Source organism: Oryzias melastigma, linkage group LG13 (genome assembly GCF_002922805.2).
Source record: "Oryzias melastigma strain HK-1 linkage group LG13, ASM292280v2, whole genome shotgun sequence".
NCBI classification, from domain to species: domain Eukaryota; kingdom Metazoa; phylum Chordata; class Actinopteri; order Beloniformes; family Adrianichthyidae; genus Oryzias; species Oryzias melastigma.
This window is the reverse complement of record NC_050524.1, coordinates 30872015-30882355: the sequence shown is the minus strand read 5'-3', so window position 1 is coordinate 30882355 and position 10341 is coordinate 30872015.

Genomic DNA, 10341 nt, shown 5'->3' with positions numbered 1-10341 from the left:
GCTGAGGGAATGGGAGGGATTCACCATGAAGGATGACAGCTTTCCCAGCTTCCCTCTGCCTGCTATCTCCTCACTGATGTCCAGGATGCTGCCACCACATACACAACAGCGGAGGCCACCACAGTATCTATGAACGTTTGTTAAATCTTGCACACACTTAGAAATCTCAATGTCCTGAGCAGGAGAATCATTTCTGTACACTGAATTTGTATTGTCTGTTAAGGCTGGGGTGTCCAACTCCAGAAACTGTGTCTTATCTACTGTTGATTACCTGGATCAGGTGTGTTTGGCCAATAAGGAGCTTCAGTGTTAGTAGGTTAGTCATGTCTGACACGGCCCTCAAGTTCTGGATTTGGACACCTTTAGGATGACATTTCTGGTTATATCAAAGTTTCCATATGATCTCTGTGACTGAGGCCTTAATCCTCACCTGCACGTGTGGTGGAGAGTATCATCTGAGGTAAAGCTCCTCTGTTTTACTGTTCAGAAACAAGTGATTTTCCTCACACCAGATCACAATGTCAGTGATGATTCTCTTGTATTCTATCTGTTTCCTGATACACATCTAACTGTCTGTTGACAGGGCTGCCAGTGGTGGTAGTTGTGCCTGAGGTTAAGTGTGTACAACATGAACAGAAAAGGGGAAGCACTGTCCTTTGAGATGCTCCTGCATGTGCTTCAGATTGCCACACCAAAAAAAAATATAGACGAGCAATCTCACAAATCATTGCCTGTCAGTGTGAAAGTCAACGGCTTTTGTTTGTCCACGCCCGCCACCTCCAGTTTCCCCTTCAGCAGTGATGCTTGGATATTGTTGAAAGCTCTGGAGAAATAGAGAAACATGACCCCAACAGCTTAGAGATATGGTGCAGTGCAGAAGGTAGATGCAGGAATCATTCACCCCGATGCTCTATAGCTGTGGATACATGTGCGAAATGTCTTTAATAGGATCAAAAATCGGATTAGAAGTTAACTGTGTACATGGGCCCAGACAAACTTTATCCTATTATAACAAACATTTACATGTGCCACATGTTCAACTGGAAAAGATCATTTTGACATGCACAGAATTATCTAAAATACCGTAAACAGCCACAGAAGAAGTAGCGAGCTCCGTTGTAAACAAACAAAGCTGCAACTTTCAGCGAGACGGTCTTCTAAGTTTGCCTTAATTATTTTTTATTATTATTATTGTTTATTTTTAAGTGACTATTCACTCATATTTTCTAAGTATGTATGGCTTTTGGCCTCACAGACCCAAAGGAAGGGTTAGAGTTAGAAATTTAGTCTTGGACGCACTTAAGATCCATGCAGGCAATGCAGCAATCTGCATTTTGGCCACACGTAAATATGTGGGAATAACATCAGCCTTTTGTCGGCTCGATTGATAACATGAATTCACGTGGTTGTTTCCATGGATTCTCAGGACCACGTAGAACAGCATTCAAAAGCCACCTCCCCGAAGCCGTTTGGAGACAGTTCTCCTGAGTCCGGCAGCTTAATGACGCAGAGTAGAAGGACGGACTGCAGTCCGAAGCTTCCTCCAGAGCGCACACCATAACACAGCACCCTACCGTGCTCACAGACACAAAGCCGGTTGCTCTGCTAGACATGGTTTGCTCATGCAGGACAGTCGGCTGGTCCTGTTTTCACTCCGAAGCCTCCTCTGGAGCACCACACCATCAATGCATGGCAGAAAATCTGACGCAATAGTGACCCACAATCGGAATAAATTATTCACATGCACTACGAACTTATCAACAATCGGCATAACCCCCCTATCTCGATCGGAATGAAATTTAGATCCAAATGTGTCTGACTGGATCAGAGTAGTGCTGGGCAGTATGACGATACAAATCGTGTGGGCGATAGAAAAGTGTCATTTCTATCATTTTTGATATTTTTATTGATGAATTTTGCACAAAAATGTGTATTCCTACTCAGAAACTTGTTTGTGCAAATTCTGTTACATGTTAATTGAAAATAATAGTCACAGAAAAGTAAGTAATGATATTTTTGTGCATTTTTTCAGAATACCTGAAAATATACTTTATTGTGGTATACGGTGATATATATCGTTATTGTGATATAAGATAATTTATATCGTAATATACAATTTTTCCATGTCGTCCAGCACTAGGTCAAAGTATTCTGATCAGCACGTTTACATGACGCATTTCGATTCTGATCAGGTGTTTACATGCAGCTTATGAGTAAACTGAGCCCACTGGGTTGTAGATGTTGAGGAACTGGCCTGTGAGGTTTACCAAAAAGATGTCACTGTCAGGAACTGGTAGTTCAAAATGCAGGAGGCCCAGGGTTGGAGCGGAAGCTTAAACATTTAATTAATAAACTTAAACATGACAAAACCAAGGGTGACCCAAAATCTAAATATTTTCTGCAGGTCATCATGGTATAAATGCAACAAGGACATGTTTTTATATAGAAAAATAAAAAAACACAAATTTTTTTTATTTTTATTTTTAATACACTGCATAGATAAAGATATCTGTGGATAAAATTAGCTACTTGAATCAGGTGTAACTGTGACAGGAAAAAAACAAAACCTGTAAACAAGACATGAGAAAAACCAAGAAAACAACTGAACATTAGTGCCCCATCATCACAGCCAGCTCATATCTGTCAGGTGATACAGCCTAAAGAATGAGTTACATTAGAGTAAGAGAAAAGAGAAAAGCAATGCCAGAAAGAGCTGTAGATAAAACATATTACTACATTTCCTGTTCCAATTAAAATATGTTTTGTGCATGAAGTGCATCTGAAAATATTAAACTGAAATTCAGAAAGAACGAAAGTGAGGAAATTAAATGAGTGTGAAGAAAAAGTCAGAGATGTATAAAAACAGCAACAGGCTGTAGACCAGCTTAAATCTTTCAGGGGCATTATGTGATCTGATTGTTGCAGTTCTGGTTGAACACTTAAAAGGCTGCAGGGTGAAGGAACTCTGGATAAGATATCCACTGCTGTAGGGTCACGCTCCAGAATCAGCTCATTGCCTGAATGGGCTGCCTAAGTGCCTATCTTTTCATCAGTAACCTACCAGGGAATTATGCTTACCTGAAGGATCTAACATTCGTTTGTATGATTTGGAGGTGTTTCTGTTAATTAATCAACACATTTCTGCCTTTTCCAGGAACTAAAGGAGTTCTACTGAGCCAGCACAATGCAAGCCAGCACTATTTTTTAATACTCTTTTATACTTTTTATACTTTTATACTCTTTGTACTTTTTTATCATCCTATTTAAAAAAAAAAAAAAAAACCTTCTGTACTTTCTATTGTTATTTTTTCAGATGTACATATTTCGTAATCTCTAAACTATTTAATCATGTACTCTAGTCTTCAACCCAAACAGTGACTCTGAGAGCTCCGCACAAGAATTCCAATATGCTTCAATGTACGTTGTTGCATACATGGCAAATAAAAGACCCTGAACCTTGAAAAACACTCTCTTTTTTTAAATTTTTTACCCTATAAGTTCAAGTCGAATATTCTAACTTTACAGAGAAGTTCCACCAAAAAAAAGTCACCAGCACAGCAGTTGGCCTCTTTTCAGTTTTGGAGAAGTTTCAAAACTGTCTTAAAACTTTTCATCTTTTGCTGCTTAGCCCTGTGATAAATAATTCAATATCTAATTTGCCTAATCAGCTCCCACCATGTGAACCTCTCCGGTGCTCAATTAGGGATAGCATTTGAATATGGAACCCTTGACACCAAACCTACAAAAGTGGAGGGAGGCAAGTCGCAGCAACAGAACATTGACATCCTCACAGTGATCCCAATGCATAGATGTTAGCATAACAAAGAAAAACTTTCAAGCAACTACTTTCTGTTCTGGAACTGCCATTTTTTTTTTTTTTGTAAAAATAACAAGGAAATTGCAGATATCCAGAGGGTATGTGCAAAAAAATATATTTTGTTATATATCAAAAAGAGGGTTTTTCTTTGGTGTTTCTGATGAAAAAACACACATTGCCCTTACAATGATTAACCCTTTAACACTGGAGTTGTCTCTGGTCACATCGAAATGCTCTGTCACATGCCGTTAATCTACAACTGTTTATGTGATCATCATGACTTGGGTGATTCTGACGCAGAGAAAAACTGCTTTTTTAATTGGCTTTGCACCAGTATGCAACACATTTCTAATGTAAATTGGGACATAAATGCACAAAACTCACAAAACCTCTGCTTTTTTCATTGAGTGGTAGCGGCGTGCTAACGGTCACCTCACCTGTGTTGAAACATTTAGGAAAGGGAATCACGTCTCAGACTGATTCTACCTGACAGTGAAAATTACAGTTAAATTTGTAAAATAATTAAAACACGACTAACAGGTCCTAAAGATAGACAGCAGTGATGAAACGTGTCTTTCATGCTAATTAGCATTAGCCCAATTGAAAAGTGGCAACAGTGTTCACACGTAATTTTCTAAATATGTAAAATGAGTTCTGAACATTTTTTCTTGGCTCCACGGACCCGGAGGAAAAGTTAAGGTTATGATTACAGTTTTGGTTCAGGTTAATACACCAAATGGTTCCCGATCGCGGTCACAGCTGCCCTCCATGTTTTAGCTGCCTGACAGCTAACGAGAATTTAACATTAAACACATATTACACCAGTAACAACATTTAGCTTTGGATGCACTTAAAATACGTGAAACAATGCAACAATCTGCATCTTGGCTTCACCTTATAGTGAGTCTTGTTAGCTCCAAAAGACATCCTTAAATGCCAAATACTCTGCTATTTTCATATAAACAATGTTTCACTGTGCTAACCAGAAATGATTAAGAGGTCGTGTACTGAATGTGGAAGTAGGTTGTGTTTATAGCCCAGCTAGCTGCAGCAAATTTACTTCATGCCAATTAAAAAATTGCATTTTCCATTATCGTTTTTCTCCTTTTGCTACTGAATGTAAATATGACAACAATTAACTCAAACACGATTTTTTTTATAAATATACATGCGCTTGAGCCGTATTCTTATAATAAACCAATCTTTCCATTATTTTTTTTTTCTTTTTTCTGAAATTCTAAATATAAATCGCATTAATGAACTACTATAAAAGAACCCTACAGATCCTTTTTTTATTGAAATAGTATTTTTCTTAAAGCCAAAGAGCCACAATGGAGGAATGAAATGCAGTTCAGGAGCCTCAGGTTGCAGACCCCTGGTCTAGACTGTCATTGAGACCCATCCAGCACAACAAACAGGAAGGGAAGTGTTTCATATACCAAAGCCAAAACAATCATCCCTGCTGCCTGCATCTGCACTGTCAATACAGAAACGGCTGGGCTTTTTCCTGTCAGAGTATTTATCACATCTGAGGTTTTTAAGACCCTCCTAATAGAAATGTTCAAGATAAAAAATAAAATCTAGAGGTTTACAGAAAATAAAATACAGCAAAGTCCCACTCAAAAATGCAGAGAATGTGTTTGAAAAACATGTAAATCATCATATTAATTGAAAAAACGACTAATAGGACAGATCAAAATACCTGCTCCCACACGATTGGCTGACATTTTGATTTTGTGACTTCCAAAGAGTGCCAGACTAACTGTTTCTTGTCTCTGTTCCAAGATGGTGATGATTATTGCTGTGGCCAGTTGCACACAGGAGAGTTATTAGAAGCAGGTAAGCACACATTACCTCCCTAAATGTCACATTATCCCTAATGTAATGTAATTGGTGATGGGTTCCATGTCAGGAGGAATAATTTAAAAGAAAAAAAAAGTCTCTCTGCATCTTAATCAGAGGTTGAAAAGCTTTCATACAATCTGTTTCTCAGCTAATCATTTCTGGTCTAAATGAGGGAAAGCAGCACATGTATTCTCTGATTTGGTCTCAGAGGACTGAAGGTTGCAGTGAGGACTAAAGACATGCTGCTCGGGCTGCCCTTCTGCTTCTAATAGGTGATGAGTGACCTACAGTGAGCGGTGATGCCAGGAATTTATCACATGATGGATGATGGTTACTGTTTTTAAGAAACCTATGGGGGTTTAGATGGCAGTCATAAATCTTGGCTCAGGGGTGACATCTCAAACATATTTGCATGTCTCATTTCAGCGCATAAAAGTAGCCGTAAAATGTGATGGAACAGCCCATTCAGCGGATCACTCGAGGAGGGATAGCTTTCTCAGCCCAGTGTCTGTAATCTAATTCCAGCCATGGCTAGGACCCTGAAGTGGAGTAACTATATTGAGGCATCACTCAAACGAATGCACTGTGTGATATGGTTTTATTCATGTTCAGGAGCATGAAATTCAGGCATTTTGGACATATTTTTAATGCTCTTTTTCTCTCATTTTACAGTTATTGTTTATCCTGATGGGCTGAATAAAAAAGAAAGCCCACCACATCATAGCTCATGCAGACAACTTCTATCTATTCCCTTTTGTGAGAAGAATTTTCCGTTTTTGTCCAACAAAACAAAAGTTTTCTTGAAAACTGTAATAATCTATATTAAAAACATGTTGGTTGGTGTTTATAATGTGAACAGCTTTTACCAAAAACTAATTTTTGAAATGAATAAATCAATACACACAAAATTTAATATTCACAAAGCAAATTTTCCACCTAAAAAAACCCTTTAAATCTCATTAATTGAAATGAAAGAAAAAATATGTTTAATCTGTGAAATTCTCCTTAAGACTCATGATATTCTGGAGTTTGTTGGAATTGTGCATCTATAGTTTTTTATTTTGTTTATGTGTTTTATTGTTATTATTCCTGAGAAAGTATGTCACTATTTCTTGTACACCTTAATGCTTGCTTCTTTGAGTTGTTGTTGTTTATTTGAACACTGATTAAAAAAAAAGACATAAAACACCTCTGGCTTAGAAGAAACTGCTCTGCAACACACTGGCTTTGGTGGACTTTCAAAATAAAAGTACATTACAAATTCAAAAAAAGAATACCAGGAATCTCTTCAAGAAAAAGCTCCTGTTTATACATAAGAAAAATTAAGTACAAAAGAAATGTTGAATTGAGTTTATTGGGTACTAAGTAGGAAATGCTATTCAAGCCTAAAAAAGGTCTGAATTGGTTTTGAAGATCTCAAAGGAGAAGATTTAAAAGTGGTCTTGATGTTAGTCTCTTTTCAATGTTTAGTCTCACATGGTGTCACAAGTGATGGAAAAAGAATAGAATCATTTTGTCTTGGATGTATTTTAATTGGATGCCCTGTTAGGATGAATAACCCAATTGAAGTCCACTTAAAATCAGGTATGAAAAACTGATCCAACTGCAGAGCATTAAGAATAAAAGGTCATTTTCTATTAATCTTTTTGCTTGTTTAGAGGGGCACAGTAAGAGTTACTGCTACCTAAAATGTATTGGTTCAGTGTAATTTATATAAAACCTCAATTGCTGTTATGGTAAGAAATTAGAACCTCAGAAAACACTATTTAAACAAGAAATACATGAAGAAAAAACACAACAATCCTAATAAGTGTTAACAATGGAAAATATTGCGCACATTCCTGGAAGTGTGCTCAATAACAGAATAGAAACCGTTCTGTGGATGTTAAATTTCTCATCATTTCACCTGGGATTATTCTTCATCCTGGCTCCAACGTTCAGTGTTGGAGGACCAGGACAGTCCTGTTCCTGTCTCTAGGAGGAGCAGTCTTCCATGGACATGCTTTTTTCAGCATCAGGAACAGTTTGCATTCCAGCGTTTATCATTCATTGGAAAACATATGTTTTTTAAGCTGTTATGCCCCCCCTCCCTTGGCTTTGAAGAAAACAAAGATTTCAAGCTGACAATCACAATTTACAAAAATGTTTTTTTTTAAAGTACAGTATTAGTTACATTTTATTTATACACTTTTCGTTGAGAGTAAATTCAGAACAAGTGAATTGAGATTGAGAAACACTGGGTTAAAGTGACAGCACCTCTGCACTGCAATGACGCTTCCTGATTATTTAAAAAATGTAAACTAGCTTGTGGAGAGACTGTACATCAGTACAGACTAAAAAATGTTTACCTTTTTGGATGCTAGTGTGCCGTGGGATTTTTTTCATGGAAAAAGTGTACCTTGGCTCAAAAAGGGTTGAAAAACACTGACTTAGAAAACATCCACGCCCTCTAGAGGCGAACTTGAGAACAACACCTCAGTCCATCTTCAGAACAGGTTACCAAGATGTGTTTAAAAATCATCTTGTGAAATAAAAGTGTCCAATCTGAGAGCTTTTTGCAAACAGTTCCAGTCTCGGGCTGCAGCAGATTGAAAAGATACAGAACCAGGTAAAGAGTTTTTATTTTGGGACTGATAACAGATCAGTTCAGCCGAGCGGCTGTTGTACACAGGAGAATACGTCTGCAAAACCATCTTCAGATACCAAGCAGAGTTTTAGAAATGAACAGCAGCCAACTAATTTTTCAACCAGTGAATAATGAAGTCCAATTTACAGATAAGTAAAGAGTTCAGTGGTGAGTCTTAAATGAATGTCAGGACATTGTCTACAAGATTACCAAAGCAGGCGGGGAGGTAACTGAGGTCACATGACTGCAGGAATACACGCAAATGAGGATGAGATCTTCCTCTGACATCAGAGCGGAGTGAGTTCATGTCTGCAGCTGACAGGGAGACAGCCTCACGGTCTCATCTGGTGCTGGACGTTTCCTGACCAACTTTGTGAGATAACACAGCCAACCATCATAGAATCCTCTGGAACTGCCCTCCAGTGGGGTCAGCCTCCTGAAAAAATAACATTTACTCACATTATAGATTTTTCTACTACTTTTTAATTATCCAAATCCACATTGGGCCCATGTAATACGTGCAGCCAAGGACCACATTAAGGAATCTTTACTTTTTCACAATGCTCAATATTTATTTCTACTACTCATTAATGTTTACATTGTATTGATACTGTTAATGTTACTGTTTTGAGAAAAACAAATTACCATCTGTCCATGGATAACAGATGAAAATCAGCGATTTCCTGGTGGAGGTACAAAGAAAGTGAGCCCCAAATTAGGAGAACTGGTTAGAACGTGGATTACTGAGCAAAGACGGAAAGCTGCGCGTCTCCAGGAAAATGATTTACTTTGAAAAACTTGAAAAAAAAATCTGATTTCTTTGTTATGTTGTTTCAGTTTGCAAAAGGAATCATAAACTGTGGAATAGTAGGATTTCAGGTTTTTTTTGGTCAATACATACCGAACCATGACCCTCGTATTGAGGTACGTATCGAACCGTGATCAAACTGTATCGTTGCATCCCTAGTGTGTAATATATTTCACATCCGTAATATTCATAGCAAAGTAGATGAGCTGTAATTTGTAAAACAACCAGCAGAGGGCAGCATTTTTCTGTCCTAAAAAGGAAAAGAACACCTGTGACATAGTAGTCTAGAGTAGTCTCTCTCTATTGGTCATTCTTTTACACATACTTTTGTCATAACTTCAAAGTTTAATGTGAACAAAACTAAAACGACACAATAACTGACTTCCTGTCTAGTTTTCTCTGAAGACGGTTCACAATGTCAACATTTATTGGCATATCTGTATGTTATAATGATAACATTCCATCTCATTTTAGGTTTTGGTTGTTTCCCTATCCCACACGACCCCTCTTTACTGGTTTCACACGAATGATAATGAAATAATAAATAAAACAAAATAAAAATAAAAAAAATAACAGGGCGAAGTTCTGCTGAATGCCCAATATTCAAATAACTTCACATTGGTTAGTTACATATGATTTCACCAACAGAGTTTTCACAATTTGTATAACAAACAAAGACTAGAAAAGTCGCATTACCTGCGATAATGCTAGTGTGAATGCATTATCGCATTAATGCGGTTGTTGTAAATCGCGTAAATTGCTTAAATTTGCAGTAATTGCTTAAATTGTATAACGTGCATTAGGAGTATAAAGTGTATAAAGTGTGTAAAGTGCTTAAATTGCATTAATTAGTATTAATAGCTTAAATTGCATTAATTAGCATAAATTGCGTAAAAAAACGTAAAATGTACGAATACCAAAAGTCAGTGCATTAATGTCGTAAAATTGCAGAACGTTTTGATACCAATATTGTAAAAGTTTTAAGGTGCAGTAAAAAGTTTTAAATTTTCCCATTGACTTAACATGGGCTGAAAATTCGCATAAATTGTGTAATATCGCGAAAACTGTAAAATTTGCGAAAACCAAAAATACAAGCAGTAATGTCCTTAACGTGCTGAACGTTTTGATACCTAGATTGTGTAAATCGCATAAAGTGTGCTTGAGTTTTTACGTGTCAAAAAACGTACGGAAGAAAAAATGAAGAATCTCAATAGTGTGAATGCATTGAATGTATTCACACAAAAA